Source organism: Papaver somniferum, chromosome 8, assembly GCF_003573695.1.
Source record: "Papaver somniferum cultivar HN1 chromosome 8, ASM357369v1, whole genome shotgun sequence".
Lineage (NCBI taxonomy): Eukaryota > Viridiplantae > Streptophyta > Magnoliopsida > Ranunculales > Papaveraceae > Papaver > Papaver somniferum.
In genome coordinates, this window is record NC_039365.1 from 20,998,841 (window position 1) to 21,017,038 (window position 18,198).

An 18,198-nucleotide genomic window follows, 5' to 3' on the forward strand; every position below is an offset into this window, starting at 1 on the left:
TACTGTCGGGACAACAGTCCTTGGTTCGAATATGGAACATGAGGTGGCACAATCTTAATGGTTAAGAGGGATATGACTCTAGCATTGAGATTAGTAACGGGTTAAAAAAGGGAGTGATCAAGGGACTAGATTCATTGTCTCATATCCGGACTATAACAATTGTCCCATTTCTAGAGTTTTCCATTTATTTGTAATGATGGAGCCATTCATTATTTTCCTACCATGGAAGAATCTTTTTGAGTCTGGTAGTGATGGATTTCCTCATCTAATCAAACTCATCTCTAATCCCATACACTTGGAAATCTTTGAGGGTCGATGCCAAATTTTGCATCACAATACAAAATTTGGATTTGAGCTTTGAATTATGGACAAGATGACAAATTTTGGATAACTCAACGAAATTTTGACCGGATGATTGTTGGTGGTCAAAATAGCATAATTCTTATCACGGGACCCCAATTTTAAAGGACTATGGGAAAAACACCAAAAATGGGGGCTCCAAAACAAATGATTACAGTTTGATACAGAAAACATAACTTAGATGATATAAATTAATATTCATAAATAAAAACAGTTGCGTAAAAATAATATTTCTTGCATCAATTTATTCTTTTTAAGGAATTTTCTTTTCGATACAAACTAACATATTTTGAGTTTGGTAACAAATATACCATTTTGTGCTAATTTATATTATCCGAAGCTATTATACAATATCTAACAACAAAAAAGATTTAGTTTGTGTCATATGTAATACCACATGTATCACATACATATAACTCACATTTATGTGTTTTTTGGGTATTAATTTTAATATAACAACAAATTTTGGACTTACGATTTCGAGATGTATACAAATATTTAAAGCAAGACGGCCCGATACTTCTAGGAGGATACATTAACCTTACCGAGGAAATTAACAGTCTGGAATGCAAGATCCATACGAAATCATTCCTGAAATGTATCACCGTACTTAAAGAAAACTATTTCTTTGGACGATTCTCCACCAGTGTTTTCCAGTTGAAGCATGACAAACAAAAAACATCACATAGAGTAGAAGGAAACATCTTCAATACTGCCTATAAATATCAGGGATACTAAATCTAAGCACGCATATTTTCTTTGCAATTTCTCTAGCTATTCTCTCTATGTAGTTCAACTTGCACTATGAAATCTGATTTCTTCTTCCCCACTTGTATTCTTATTCCTCACTTTCATTTCAAGCTGTAGCGTTCCTACTTTCAATAACTATATATATTCTAGGCTCTAGTTCACTAAATCTCTGTGTAACTATCCAGTTCACTAAATTTGTCTGTAACAATCAAGTTCACTAAATCTTTGTGTAAAATGGTATTTGGGACAATGATTAGCCTCCGATCACTACTATAAAGGCATCATGAAAAAAATCTCTAAGATTTGAGGTTCGTCCCTCTGATTTTTCCATTTTTACTCATTATTGTTCTGGTATAATCACTGTCTGTCTAGTTAAAAGTAATGGTCGTTCATGGTACCAAAATATTTTCATGGGGTTTGGTTTCGTTCTAAGTATAAAGAATGTTATTACAATGAATGTTTTTTTTTAAATATTTACTTAAAAGCACGATGACTATGTTTGTTGTTTATTTTGAAATTTTATAATACCAAGAATTACTAGTTACTCCAGTTTTGATGACCTATTTAATGTCTGGTCCAGTCATTGGAGATGGTTGAATCGGTAGTCCAAAAACATTACTCAGATCCATTACACATGCAAGACTTATTATGTATCTTTTATAAATACCTAAAAAACCCTTATATATAATCGGTATTTTAGGAAAAGTATTGCAGAGTATTTTATTTTATACGGTTTCTATTTTAAACATCGAAGCTCCGAAAATTTATGGAGATTACGTTTTTCAAAATCGCGATGATGATGGACCATTGTTTTCGTTTCAAAAGCAAAGTCTTCTTATAATTCTCCTAATTTTTATTTTAAACATCTTTTAGTTGTTGTTTAGAAGGGAAAAATAAATCGTTTTTAGGGTTTTCAAAAATCATCTTTTAGTTGTTCTTTCGTAGGTGATTGAATTTTGTTTTTCTGATTTGATTTAGGTTATCTTAGGTATGTGCTTCATGTTTAATTTTGAACTTTTTCTTGATAGATCGGTTAGTTTATACGGATCGATTTTATTTCTAGAGCTTCTTTTTTTTGGAATTTTTTTTTATGGTGATATGTTCAGTTAGCTTGAACATTTTTGTGATTCATACATTGATTAGTGATTATGATTCTATTATTATGGGTGATATTATTGCGAAATTGTTGTGTTCATGTACAATAAAATGGTGGGTTTGATGAAAAATGTGGCTAAACTTGGAGTCAAATTGATTATGGAGATGATGAACTCAGTATTAGTTATAATATTTTTAGGGAATTAAAGTTTAGAGTAGAAGACAAATGATGATACAACGTCTTTAAAGTTATGTTTTCTTTTTATATGATAACTCATATTTCATCTGTTATGGATCCAGATTGTGTGCTTTTGTATAACTAGGAATTGACATCTACTGCTAGTCTGTAAAAAATGAGTTACAGAAAGAGGCTCCATAAGAAAATATATACTCAAGTGGTTATGACGACCTCAATGTCCCGCTGACGGGGATTTTTAGAGCATTTCTTGGTTGAACCCACTCGTGTTTGTATGTCAAGACAGTTGTTAAATTTAGATGCCAAAACGCATTTTTGATTTACTCTACTGAGGTTAGTTTCGGAGTCGATTGAGTTTAAGGAGTAGAGCATAGAATTAAAATTATCCTTGAACACTGAAGATTGAAAATTCACACAGACATTGAAGGTTACAACAAATACTTGTTTATTCTACCTCTCAATCTATTGAAAATAAATGCTCACATTATGAAAAAATTCTTATGACAATACATTTATGTGTATGCTCGAGGATATTTGAGCCCAATACTTTAGTGAGAACGACCTTTGTCCCTGGAAAGGTCCTTGTGTTATAATAAATCAAAATATGAATCCAATGAGCCAAAAATCACTCAATTCCGAATTAAAACGAAGAAGTTATGAATGATTTATTAAAGAGAATAAGCATTATGCTAGATTCCGTAGATCAAGATATCTCTGGCTTATTTCTAGGTGATCTACGTGTAAACCCTAATTGTTGAGGAGCATATTTTAAAGAGAATAAGCATTATGCTAGAAGATTTATAAGAGTATATTCTAAGGAGAATAGGCGTTCTGCTAGAAGAATTACAAGAGCAAATCCTAAAGAGAATCAGTGTTCTGCTAGAAGTTCTACAGGTGGAGGAATATAATTGAAGCAAGTATTGCATCTATTCTGAAATCTGGTAGTAGGTAATTAGTGTAACAACTTAAATCAGTGTGTGTTCAATCTGGACTATGTACCGGGGTTTTTCCTACAAGATTGTAGTTTTCCTCGTCAACAAAAATATCGGTTGTTTGTGTTATTTCTTTTCCGCGTTATATTGTTTTATCTTTATAACTGAAATATCACAGGTTGTACATATTTAAACCTAGACAGTATTAATTCAATTGTAAAGAAACTACAAGCGTCGTTCTTCCTGAATTCGTATCTTGAAATATAAGTTATAAGACTTGTTTTTATTGGAATTCGTTTCGTGAACAGTTCGGGTATATACTAGGTTTACCTTATCAAAACAATCTTAAATACAGTTTCATAACCGAACATATAGATTGTACAAGTATTGTTCATATAGGTTTCCAAACGAAAAAAGTTGGTGGTGTATTATTTACCATCTCTTTTTGAATTGGTACCAGAGCAGGCAAACATCGTAAAGATCTAATAACTTTTTGTTTGTAGCGATCCAAACCTATACATATGAATTTGACCTTTTGTTAACCAAGTTCAATTTACGTACAACCAGGATTTGATGGCACAAATTTCTTATGGTGGAAAATAGTTAGGCGCACTTTTCTTCAAGCTCGTGATTCTCAAACATGGTTTCTTGTCAAAAAGGTATAATCCTTTAATAGTTCGAGAAGGTGAAAATATTGTTGCTAAGGTCATATATATATGCATATATCGATGTTGAAATCAGTGTTACAAGGCGTAATTCTGATGGATTGAATGTTATTATACATGCCATAAGCCAAGATCTCTAGTATCATTTGGATACATATGAAACTTTAAAAGAAGATTGGGATATCTTGCAGACCGTATTAGAAGGGAATACCGCAGAGAAAGAAGCAAGACTTCAAAACCTAGCATCTAAATGGGAAAAACTTTATTTGTCTGATGATGAAACCTTTGATGAATTTAACCAAAAACTCTCTTATATGTTCCAAGAGAAATATATTATGTGCAAAATTCTCAGGTCTCTACCATCAAGATACGAGTCTAAAAAATATGCAATCAAAGAAGAAGACGGTCTTTCAATACTAACAAAGAGTGATCCCGTTGGTAAATCAAAAATCTTTGACAATGAACACCGGTCTAAAAAAGAGATAAGTATTTCTCTTAAGGATCTGAACAACACTAATCCCTTTGAGGGTAAAACTACTATGCAAGAGACTAAAGATGGTACTCCACGACAATTTATAAAAGTCTTGAGAAACATGAAAAATATATTTTCTGAAGATACGTCATCTGTTTGTCATAAGTCTCGTACTTGTGTTGATGTTGTTGTTCAATACTTCAATTATCGTGGATTCGGGCATTTGTCATCTATGTGCCATGGAAGAGATCACAGACAATGTGCATACACTGAAACTCTCGATGATATACATGATGATCATTATCAAGAGTGTAACATGGAAGAGGTTGCTTATGCTATTGGAAAAAAAAAAATCTTGGACACGGATTCTGACTCTGACGAAGAAGTATACCATGAAAATCCAGTTGCTAATAATCTTCTTAAGGAATGTCATCAAAAAAAAAATTGAAACTTAATATTCCTTGCTCAGTACGAAAATTTAATGTGACAGACTCTGCAATGAGAACAAAGACTTGCAAGAAGAATTGAATTCTACTGGTACTAGAGATTATCTCAAACAAATGTGAGGTATTAAAGAAGAAATCTCCCAAGGACGTGATCGAGAAATAATACATCAAGCAAAACTAAATAATTGGTAGAATATTGAGATAAACTTGTTATTTGATTCAGAACGAGAAGATCTCAAATTTGAATATGAATCATCTAAGAATGATCTAGTCAATGCGCTTGAAAAGATCAAAGCTAAAGATTTTTCTCAACCAAAGGATCTCACTCACGACAAGAGTGAAGTATCTCCACCACCTGCTAATGACAGAAAGAGAAAATTCTATCAAGCTCCAAAGCAAGAAAATACACATCCAGGTAACAACAAGCATCACTTTTCTCATTATTCTAAAAATTGCTTTTATTGTGAAAAACCAGGTCACTAGCAAAGGGGATGCAGATTTCGTTAAAGGGATAAAACCAGATCTGTTTTTGTTCATAAGATGACTAGATATGATGCTCCCAACTGGAGAAAAATTGATTTGCATAATATCAGTTTTTCTAATATTCCTTTAAGGAAGTTTCATAACAATATCGAGGAGAAAAAGAAACACGTTGCTCCTAAAGCCACTCAGAAATGGGTACCAAAGAATATCAATTAAGAAACAAGTGTCAATAATTACCACCATTGGAACCAGTGTGGGCTCATTGCTTTGTTAGTTTATACCTTTATCATAGAAGGAAACGAGAGAGTTTGGACTCAGAGTTTTAGAATACATAAATGGTTTACAATTCATGTACATGAGAAGCTGATAGCATTCTGAAGGACCTTACGGATATTTTTAGGTTTTTGGTTAAGCCAAGGTGTCTTTTATAAATAGAAGACAAATGTTATCTCGAGCGACTTTGAGGGATGACTTTGCTCCCAAGCGGATTCTAAGACGATGGATGATCAAATAAACGGTTAGATTCGCATTCAGTCCAGGACTACCACTTTTAGTTCAGGACCCACCACTTTTCCAAAAAGATTCAAAGATTCCTCCACATATAGGTTTTAGAAGTGTGACCCACCACTTGAGTGGAAAAGCATTCCGCAAAGTCGTGTGAAATAACACTGCCCGAATAGAAATGTTAAATGCGCCGACATGGTGGTGAAATATGCTAAAAAGTACACAGTTAGATAGACATATGGATGAAAATTGTCAATCTTAATGTTGTAAAGAGCATTGGAAAGATTCATAATCTGAGTAAAAAAAAACAAATAACTGTCTCGGGTGCATAGCATGGGGAACAAGCACAACTAAAACAAAATAATTAGACTTCAACCATATGCTCAAAAATGTTTGTGTTATTCAAGATCTAGCTACTGATAACAATAATACACGTGACTTACATTTATAGTAACAATAAAATTCATCACTTTGAAACTCAGATGCCCTAACTTTTAAAATAAAAGATGATCCACATCACAACAGTTTGTAATTTTTTGATCTAACAATTCTAGGAAAACAACGTTTTCATTTTGGTAGAGCTTGATACTGCCACCAAGATTAGCATGGAACCATCAAACTATTCATTGAACAAGTTCTACTTCCAATATTGTACTTCCCTTGGCTTTCGCGTTTACTTCAGTAGTTTGGAGTCCTTTATTATTTTTGAGATAACCAGGAGTGTTACGCCTGCATTTATATCAAAACAAAACACCGCATTCATCATATCCAATAAAACTTATTTTCTCTTAGTTTTCAGTTTACTCCACCACCTCAGTTGTTTAGGTAGAAATGCAAAACAGAAATGAGAGACAGAGCCATCATTCTCAATGAACGCTTACAATTTCTTTTGTGTTGCTTCTAAATAGTATTTGGGTTTTCGATATTGTCAACATCAAAATATTGTTTCCAGGAAGAGAATGTCATGGAGTAATTAACTTGGATAATGAAATACTTGTTCGGTGTGTAAGTGTAACCAAGACAAGTAAACCCCAAGAAACTGTGACCATCCAAGGAAATAGATATTTAAATCTTGCAAAAGGGAGAGACAACTAGGCCATCCATTTTCTGACCTTGATAGTAGGGTGTACTTAATAATATGAAACTAATTACACACATATATACTGGTGCCATTAATGTGCAAAGTAGAAACTTTATATAAATTTAAAACAAGAAATATAATGGTGGTGGTCTGTCAACTTTTTTTTTTTTTATGGAAAGAGGGGATTTAAAAGACCCCTAGAATTATTTATTAGATTACCTTATTGAAATTGAGGCTTGGATTGTTACAAAGAAGTGGTAGATAAACACACCATTCCATTTCATCATAATCATAATACACTGCACACTGATACAACCAATATACAATGTGAATTTTTTGATCTGTATAAAACCAAATAAAATGGAAAAGACTAATATGAATACTGGTATTTTGATTATTCTTCAACCATTCAGAGGCTTCTTCTTCAGTGGGATGAAATCTTTCAAAGCAGTTTCCGCTAATCATTGTAATCGCGATCCATTCCAATAGCCATTGATCTTCTTTGTATAATTCTTGATCATCGTCATGTCAGAATCGATCGTCTTCAAAGATATGCTGGAATTTCCCATTGGATTTCAGTTTAAGAGCACATAGGCTATAATAGAACGCCCTAATGGCGATTAAAATTGAAATTATGACAAGGCATGATATAGCCATTAAAACAACAAAAACAGAAGAACAATAATGTAAAAGTAAAATTATAAAATCTAATCACAAAGTGATCTTTATTTAAAGCAAGGAAGTTAACTATACAATTACAAATTACTTGGAAAATCTGATATATCAGATTCAATCCTAGTAAATCTAGGTTTGAAGAAGAAGAAATTTTGAAGAAACTAGGTTTGGATATTTTTTTTTGGAAAAAATGGTTACGTAGAGGATTTTGGAGAGAGAATATTACTTTTTGGAAAAAAGTGATGGTTTGTCAACCAACCTTTGTAAGCTGGTTTCTAATTCTAACTTAACATCTGATTTGTGTGAATGCCAATAATTTGGCTGTTGATTCTAGTATCGAGTTGTGTTCATCATCATTGATTCATTTAAATATGCTATTCCTAGTTGCAACAAGATCTCCTCGACGTCTTTAAGTTTTATACCTTCCTTTGGTTTGATGTATGGAATTCACTGCTACACCTCCAAACTATATCAAAACATGGTTGTACTTTCTTTGAATTTTCAATTTACCCCACCACCTCAGATATGATGTTTAACCAGAAAACTCAGAGCAAAAATAATGAGAGACGAAAAAATAAGATCGGCCAAACCCTACTTGGCTAGGTCAATAAACAATTACCATGTTTTTTGTTTCTCTTCACTAAATAGTGTTTTCTATCTTCTCACCAAATGTTGTTCATTGGAGAAGGATGTTATTAGGAAGTTAACTTGGAAAATCAAATACTTGTGCAGTCTTTAGATTAACCAATATAAGTAATAAACCCAAAAAAAGTGTGACAAAAAAAAAAAAGAACTGTGCGGGGGGATTGAGCTTGGTAAAGACGCCCAGCAATAGAAGTGAATATGTGCATCCACCCATTAGCATAAGTTCGTTGTGAACATTCATACAAACTGCCAATTCTACAAAAATATGCATTGCTTAAATTCAAACCCGTGGAATGTGAATTTTACTCGTCGCATAATAAACAGGGGTAATAACATAGAGTCTGGTGCCGTGGGAGTGGGACTACAAGACTTTCCCTCTTATCTCTTTACGGAGAAGTTACAAAGAATTTCAATAACTTTGCGTTAGATAGTTGTTGACATGGGTGACATGCCAACTCCTTCAAATAACTTTGTGTTGTGCTCGAAGACTTTAAACAAAAACTTAAAGCAGCGCCTTGTGCATTTTTACGGTAGCATACCGGCAACCCACCACTTTATGAGATTTTTAAATTTCGCAGTCATTTAACTTTTAAAGACTCGTATAGGGTCATAAATGCGAAAATGATTGATGTCCGGGGTTGAATCCCACGGGCCATCCCGATCCAGTTTTGTGAGAGAGAGGGGATGAGACCCAACACTTAACCCATCCCTGCAAACCGCCGAGACATAAGGGAGATTCCATTTTTTCCCTTGTCGGAACCAGCCCGGGGTGAGCGTAGCATTTCCCGTCATAAATTGAACACGCACTTCTTATCTTAAAACACATAAACTGAACCAGGGGCAATGGGCTTCAGCATATTCGAGTGTGCCTATTTGTTGTTTGGTATGCGCACTAACGCACACCAAAATGTGCATAATGTATCCTTTACTAATTCGGGTATACATAATTGTAAACTAGATAGATGGTTCTTTTTCCTAAAACAAAAATTGTGTTTTCTTTTATTTCGCATATAACACAAATCTACGATTTATGTTATCATGGTTCTTCTTCGGCTTGAGGAATTTTTATTGCGTTTGAACACTTTAGATTATACCTGCCAAATATTCTTAGATTAAAGAAAACGAAACTGGAGATAATAACTATGCCAAAAACGCAGTACATAGCATTGTTCAGTCAGAAAATAACTATAACATTTTCTTAGCTACTGCTGATAAGAACAAGACCCCATTACTAACACTTAATCTCTCAATGAAATTTTTCACTCTGACGTACTTTAGTTGTTTTAATTTGTATAATTTCAACTCCGTATCATCAACATTTGAGAATAACAATATCACACCTGTATTCATATTATTCCATACTATTATTTTTCTTTCAAAATTTCAATTTACTCCTCCACCTCAAATATGATGTTTAACTAAAAATTCCAAATTGAAAACGAGAGATGAAAGCATTATTCTCAAATCTCAATGAACAATCACAATGTCTCTTGTTTTTCTTCTATAAATAAAATTTTGATTAGTCTTTTCATCATCAAAATGTTGTTTCTAGGAAAAGGGTGGCATTAGATATTTAACTTCAATAATTAAACCAAATACTTGTCTACAGTAAAACTAACTTCAAGTTCAAATCTTGCAAGAGAAAGAATTATATTGCCTAGCTAATCATATGTCTACCCGTAAATAACAATACTCATTTCTTACATAATTTTCTTTTAACCCTTTTCATGTTTGGTACGTGATAGGAGTGACTCTAGATGTGTCATTTTCCATTTTTCTAACACTAGCTACAAGAACAACAGGGCCATATCCATTTTATGTTGTCCATGACTCCATGAGCAGCTTCATGGACATGGTTATTTTGGAAATGAAACAATTATTGTTTACGTTATCAAGCATAACATTGTCATTCACCATTGAGCAAACAAAAGGGAAGAGGAAAAAAACATTTTGATTCTATCATAAAAACCTTGGCTATGAGGAGACAATTATGAACACTAAAATCTGCATGACCTCCATTCCAATGTTTTTTGTTTAATTAATCCTTGGATTTGAATTCTTGATATTGAAATTATAATCTTGATATTGTACTAATGATCCCAACTTGATAGGGAAATTGAATTATAATCCTGATATTGTACTAACAAATGATCAAAATAGCAATGGTGGTTTGTCAGCAAACCTTGGTGCGAGTTCATTTGTCTTTTTTTTTTTTCTTTTTTTAATCAGTCAATTGAAAAAGATTCATTGAAAAATAGGTACTTAAGGGAGTACCTCAATCAAATAAATACAACCGACACAAAAAATAAATAAAAAGAAATTGCGATTAAAATCGATCATCCAAAGAAGAGAACAAAGGGCAAAGAGCCAAGTGAGATTCAAAAGAACATACACCGCACGCTCTCATATCCAAATTAAAATGGCCGATAAAAATATGGGTCTCGTAAAGCTATCATCATGTTAGCTGTTAATCCCAACATTTTAGTGTTTGATCCCGCCCAAAAAAAAAAGCTTGAATCTTAGAGCTTCTCCAATGGCATGTGTGTGGAGATAAATGTCAAAATCCACCTAGGATGCACATCCATTTTCTCTAAAATTATTCTCCAACCCGGATGTCATAAATCAATGTATGCATGACTTTAGATAGAAAATGTCAAGGGGAATGTCTAGTTTCCCACATTCCCGTTGACATTGTCTACCATCCTTGTCAGCTTTTTTAAATTAAAAATATATTTTATTCACTAAAATTAATTCTAATACAATAAATAATTATTTTTAGATCTAATAAAATCTTAAAATTACTAAACATAAAATTTACATTTAATAAGAAAATGATCACAACCAACACCATTGGAGATGAATAACTTTTTTCACCTAAACTTAAGGAAAATTTGGAACAAATATGTCTCATCTGTGTTGCCACATAGGAGATACATACAACAACCATTGGAGAAGCTCTTGATATCTCGAAATATATTATCAAATTTCGTTTTTTATTTGTGATTGAAGATTTTAAAATTCCTTTTTTTTCCAAATGCGCCACCATATCGTAATGGGTAAGTTGTTCCATTTGGTTTTCTCCTGCATTACGAAAAGTCATAAGCTTTTACACTATTGTGCGAGCTTAATTTCAAGAGTACTTTAATGTTGAAATTGTATTTAAATTTTTTTTTTTCAATTTACTTTCTTTAGTTTGTTTATAAATGTCAAAAAAAATTTTGTTTGACCCCATGGCACAAATTTTGTCAACTCTCTCAAGTAAAGGAGTCATACGACCTATCATGTACTTGCTAACTTGGCTTGGTTTCTACCGATCTTGGCTTCACCAATAGGCCGAAGTAATCTCCAGTATTACAATTTTAATATGTCATCTGTCAGATGTTTAGTACGTCATTTGAACTCGAAATAGTTCTTTAACATATCGCAAAAATCCCATAAATGACCGGTACTAATCATGTTCATCACAGATTCACACTCGATCATGTGATTAATAATCATTTTCATCTCAATCATGTATAAAAGTCTAACAATATAAAATTCGTTGACATTTTTCACTTGGAATTTGCATTTTAGACCAGAGCTTGATCACATTCGACTGCAAATTAATATGGAAATAAAAAATTTACAAATACGTGTGTATGGGGACCGTATGGTAAACATTTTATTACATTTTCCTTCGACATGATAGTTTAGGACGTGATCAACATACGGAAGGGTCTAGTCTACATCAATTAGTATAATTCTTCGCAGTTTGCATCTGGGTAGAAAAAGATATCGGTTGTCGGTTGACATTTGATCTTAAGATTAGGGTGCAGATACGACTGTTTTCTCAGTTTTATATCAATCAACATAGTTTGTCAAACTTACACGTTGTCTGCTTTTTTTCCAGACTCGTCTGAATCCGAATCATCCAAACCTGAATCACTATTTGATCTGACTCATTACATCTGGCTCAGATATGCGCCCAACAAGCTAGGTACAAAATGGTATCTGACTCAAATATCTCCGAGACTCGCATATATGGGTCGAGTCAAATCTCAAGTCAGATATTAACTGGATTGAGTTAGATACCTAGTCAGATCGAATCCCAGTCAGACCCAAACAAAACGAGGTGTTATTCATTTTTGTTGATTTGGCAGAGAGAAGTTTCTATTGATCGGGATAATAGGTTACATGAATACAATTTCCTTTATATACATATAAAGATGAACTCTAAGTAACTATATGGACCGCACATCCATGGGCCGTAGGCCCTGTAACGCTCCCCTTGTGCGGTTCAATAACAAAACTTTATACATAGTGCTTCGAATGTAGTTATTTAAATGCCGTTCTCTCCTTGATGACTTGTGCCGAAATCAATTGCCTTACTAAAACTTTGACAAGGAAAAACCCAGTGGGATAAAACCTTGGTACAACTCTTCACATGTAGTACTTCACATGTTGTCTCTTACTTTACATGTAGTTCATCACATGCAATACGATCTTCAAAGATCGGTGATCTAAGTTAATTGCCTCGTTAAAACTTCGTCAGGAAAACTCATGGGGACAAAAACTGAACTAAAGAAAAGAGTACAATATTAATCAAACTTAGAACATAATTAGACGCATATACGTTGCCTCATTAAAACCTTGACAAGGAAACCAAGTGGGAAAAAACCTTGACGAAAGGGAAAGAGTACAACGTGACAGATGCAACTAAAGGTGATATATTAAAGATGATCACTTTGCTCCGTTGAAGTTGACTAATTGCTTCACAACTCCTAAGGCAGAAAATCCTCGTGGGAAAGACAATAGCCTTAGCTGGGAAATTACATTCCCGGTATTTGTTGTTGTCTCATTAAAAACCTTTCCAAGCAACAAAACCCTGTGGGAAAAAGTAATCTTGGTGAAGGAAAAGAGTTCAACACACCATTAGATGCTCCCCCTGATGTCAGACAATTTTCATTAGTCTAATGCAGTCAAAAGGAGTTTATCACACATTACTTTGGTGACTTGAATGCTTATAAGACCTTGTTGTTGATTCTGGAAGTTACGTTGCTTAACCGACTATCGCGTTTCATTTCTTTGATTCATATATTTTTAGTAATATCAACACGATCTTTATGTCTTCAACATTCAACATACTTGATGTTTTTAGTGTTGTCTCGCTAAAAACCTTGTCGAGTGTCAAAACCCTTTTGGGAAAAACTATTTTGGATCGAAGGGAAAAAGAGTACAACACAACTTCAATTTCGAAGTAAAATATGTCGTCATCATATCCTTGGATCCTCCCCCTGATGTCGGCATCTCCCCCTGATTACTTTCAGAGTTGTTCCACACAGTTCCTTTAGTCATGTACTTTTCAAAACTGAATATCGGTAATAACCTATAAAATAATCTACCATATCTCCCTCTGATTACTTTCGTTGGAGAAGATATTATTTTTCCTTCATTATCAACAACTTTTGGATTTCACTTTCATTAGCACTCCTTTTAATGTCTTTGTAGGGATAATATAAATTTATGTCAATGGTTACTTTTAAGTACATGATTACATTCATTATACCATTCCAATGACGTTGCTCTGGCGCCGAGCTATATCTAGCTAACAAGTTCACTGAGGATGTAAAATTTAATCTAGTACATTATTATACTAAGTAAAACAATGCGTCTATTGTACTTAGATATGAGAATTTCATCTCCCAACACATATCCGTCATCTTCCTTTAGACGAAATGGTCACTTACTTACATTTGAACCTCGACTAATCATGGGAGTGCTATCAGGATGCATGTCTTTGTTAAATTGCCTGAAAACTTTAGACATATGCAAACTGGTGGAATAATATCCCACAAGCTCAGTACTCGGTCGAGCTTTCCCTAGATTTTTCATCTCAAATTCGGATTTTTAAATAGCTTTAAGGTCTCTTATTACATCAAGAGTACCCATCGTGTCTGTATCATCGACATAAATAGCAACAATTCCAAATTAGGAACTTTCTTATTAATATGCAAGAAAAAATAACTTATTTGTCTATCCCCTCCAAATCAAATAGCCACTTAGATGGGTATACCACTTCCGCCTGATTGCTACAATCTATAAGTGAACGTTCTATCTAATTGTAAACACACTCTGTGGTTTAGAGTTACTTGATTTGGGCAACAAAAGTATATCAAGTACTTTTGTAAATATCTTCTATATCTTGATTCTTTCAGAGATACGTAACAACCACATACATATGCTGCATTTCAAGTCCTTTTGAAATTACCAAGCTCACTAAGTAACGGAACTCTATAACGTTCATTGTAAGAGAACAATTCCAGGGGTTTGTGAGAAACCTCGCGCCACAAGGTGAGTATTTGTACTTTAAGACTAATTTATTCTCATTATGCTTTATGACAAATTAATTATGTATGTCCAATAGGCTTTACACTTGGTTGGTTAGCACTGCCACACCAAATACCCGTATATTTGCCAAAGAACTAAGTTCTACCTGGATTGTGCAGGCCAAATATGCTATTTATTTGAAATTAATCAAAATAAAGCATGGTTCGATCTCATTGTGCTTTACTTCTGGAGAAACTATCTACGTATTATATCATCATTGTGCACCCATGATCCTTCCATTGACTCATGTGTATTCTCATAATCCGTCAGGATTTCATTGTTCTCTAGAATCATTTAAAACTTCGGAGTTTCCTCCAGTATTGATTCATGGACATAGTCAGAGACAATCAAATGAGATGATTTCATTAATGATACAAATTAGGTTGTCCCTTACTCATCTACTTCCTTTCTAGGTGAGCATTAATCGAACCTGGTGGTCTCTCCATCTTTCTTTATGGAGCCACGGCCTCAACTACACTTCCACCAAGTGTAGTTGAAACACCTTAGTCTATGGTGTACCCCATACTGAGGATTTCTAACCTTGCAGGAATATTTGCAGCTGCTATGTGTGATCTTGTCACTTTAGCGACATCAGTGTACATTCTGAAAATTGATTATTCTCTATCACTTCACATTTACATTTGTGGAGTAAAAGAATTAATATGAGACACAGTGGGAACACACCATGACAATTCATGTCGTTCCCTTAGATAATACTTTTTCTTATCTCCCCCTAACGACGGGAAGACTGTCTCATTAAAGTGATAACCTGCAAATCTAGCAGTAAGAGATCTTCTGCCAAAGGTTTTAAAATGCGGATAATTGTTTAGAGTAAATATCCAACAAAAATACTTAATCATTTTCGTGACCCATCATAGTACGATGTGGACTCGTAATGGCACATATATAGTGCAACCAAAAATGCGTAAGAACACAAATGTCAGGCTTAAATTTAGTTACCAACTGGTACGCAGAAAAGATTGACTAATATTGGGTTCTAAAACGAAATAAGTAAAGATGCACGTAATATTTCATATCTCCAAAGCAATAAAAGGTAGGTTGGTACACATAACCTATTCCTTAGACACCATCTGTAACCTTTGATGGAAGCCTCTGCGAGACCATTGGGTATAAGATGCTCTATACTGATCCTATTAAACATGCAATATTCATCAAGTCCTTTTGATGTAAATTCTCTAGCATTAACAAGGGTGGTTAGCCTTTGCACTTTTCATTGTGTAATATGTTCTAGGAGTTTTCAAACGCAAATTTCTTGGAAACTATAACTAGTCCAAAATGTCAAAACATTCACCAGATCGATCAGTCACTTTAATGGTCCGCATTCTGCATGAATATTTTTCTAAATTTCACCTTGTTTTCTTTGTAATATGAAAATGTTACCATTTGCATCTTAGGATGGTCTCGATCCTGTTTTACTGAAGACTTTGTAAAAATGAGTGATATGCTTTCTTACCTAAAAGCATAATGGGAAGGGGGGTTGTGCATCTAGTAATTTAGAAAACACTTATTGAGAGATATGTCGTCACTTTGCATTCTGTCAATCTTTTTCCCATTTTCGTTCACTCCAATAAAGTGATATTTGTATGAGTTCTTTCAAAACAATAACCATGTCACAACCAATGTTTCTTTATGGTTATGCCCAAAGCCTGTATGAGTCAGTTTCCAACATTTCATCGTCGGAGTCAATATGGATTCAATAATCCAAATATTATAGTGAATTACATTGCACTAAATTGACTCATTAGTTTCTCTAAAATATATTTCCTTCCAAATATATTAGAGCTTCCAAATATATTCGAGACTATAAAAGATGCAGTCAGTTACATTCTCATCATTTTGATGTTCCACATGATATCTATTTGCACGGGTTACTTGGAAATTTAACAAAGTGTGATTATCTCTTGGTACATATAGAGATTTTGCGACGTCTTTGTTCTATCTTGAAAAAATAAATGAGCAGTGCTGCACTCAATAAGATAGGAAATTGGCCAGACAAAGTTCTTGTTGTCATTAAAGTTGATGTGAAAATTGGTTGTTACTATGATACACATACACATTACATTGTATATACCAACACCTATGACCAGGTGCATTTCCAACTCTTTTATTATGATGGGAGCTAGAATTACATCTTAGTTGATCCCATGTTCAATTGATACCTATACTTTGGTGTCATTACTGCTGGGAAAAAAAAAATTCATGATATATATGTCCCTTTTCACATGTTTTATATGAATCGGTACGTCTAACCCTCATTACTTTGGGGTTCTTTCCATTTTCAATTTTGCTACATTTAGCTTAATTTGAGAAATTTCTTTATCTCAATAGGCCAAGAGAATCTCACTACACATGTCAACCATTTACTTTAGGTTGAATATATTACTAAAGATAATTCTCTTATTATCATACTTCAACATATACCGGTTCGTTAGTATTATGGATGAAGTAGAGAAATGAAAATTTTATGACTCATATCATCTTTTGTGAGTTCTTCCACAAAAATTGGAATACATGTGATTTTATTTGAGCGTATGTTTTGAAACTACTGAAAGATTAATAGTCGAGCAAGTGGCTACATTTCACGGAACATTCAAATTTTTGGGCAAATATCAAGTATCCAATGATGGTGCTCAAATACTTCTAAGCCAAAATGAATACACTGGAGTTGAGTTGGTACAACCAATTGAACAAAAAACAAACATCATTCAACTATAACGAATATCATATTCAAGAGAACAAACAGCATTAAGACCAACATTGTTAATGATTGAGATCAATAAAAATAATTTAAATTGACTGTTTGTAGGCTGATGACTTATTTTAAGACAAAAATAAACAAAGCTAGGCATATTATAAAAACAAATAAATAATCCTAGCATATAAAAACTCGCGTTATAGTTACATACCTCAAAATTTGGTTCCCACCGTATATACACAATCTAGAACAAGCTTAGTCGCGCACCGTCCACGCACTTAACAGGGCGCATCTGTCTGCAATGTTAATAGAATGGGCTGGAACAGGAGTGTAACAACAGCACCGGCACAAGACTTTGAATTGTACTGGTCGTACATGATTGGGTGTGGATGGACCGGTTGGGTGGACTGGACTGGTTTATGGTGGACCGGTTGGGCTGAACCGGACCGGGTTGGCTGGACCTTTCCCTGTTTTCCCAGATCGGAACTTCTCCTTCTCCTGGTAGAAACGCGAAGACTCCAGCGGATCCCAAAAACCTCCTCGTTCCCAAGATGAATTAATCACCGCATAGAAAGAATAATAAAATGTAATTAATCACCGCATAGAAACAATGAATCCATTATAACACAAAATGTAACGGGTTACTATAATAAAAGGGTTTTGTTATCTTGTGCCCCCATGCACAAGATAACAAAACCCCATCGTTATTATTGGGGTTTTCAATATGTCAAACCAGGGATTCACGATTTCCTAGCATCAAAAACAGAGATTTGCCATCGTCATTCACGTAGCATATGTAAGATTAAATAGGG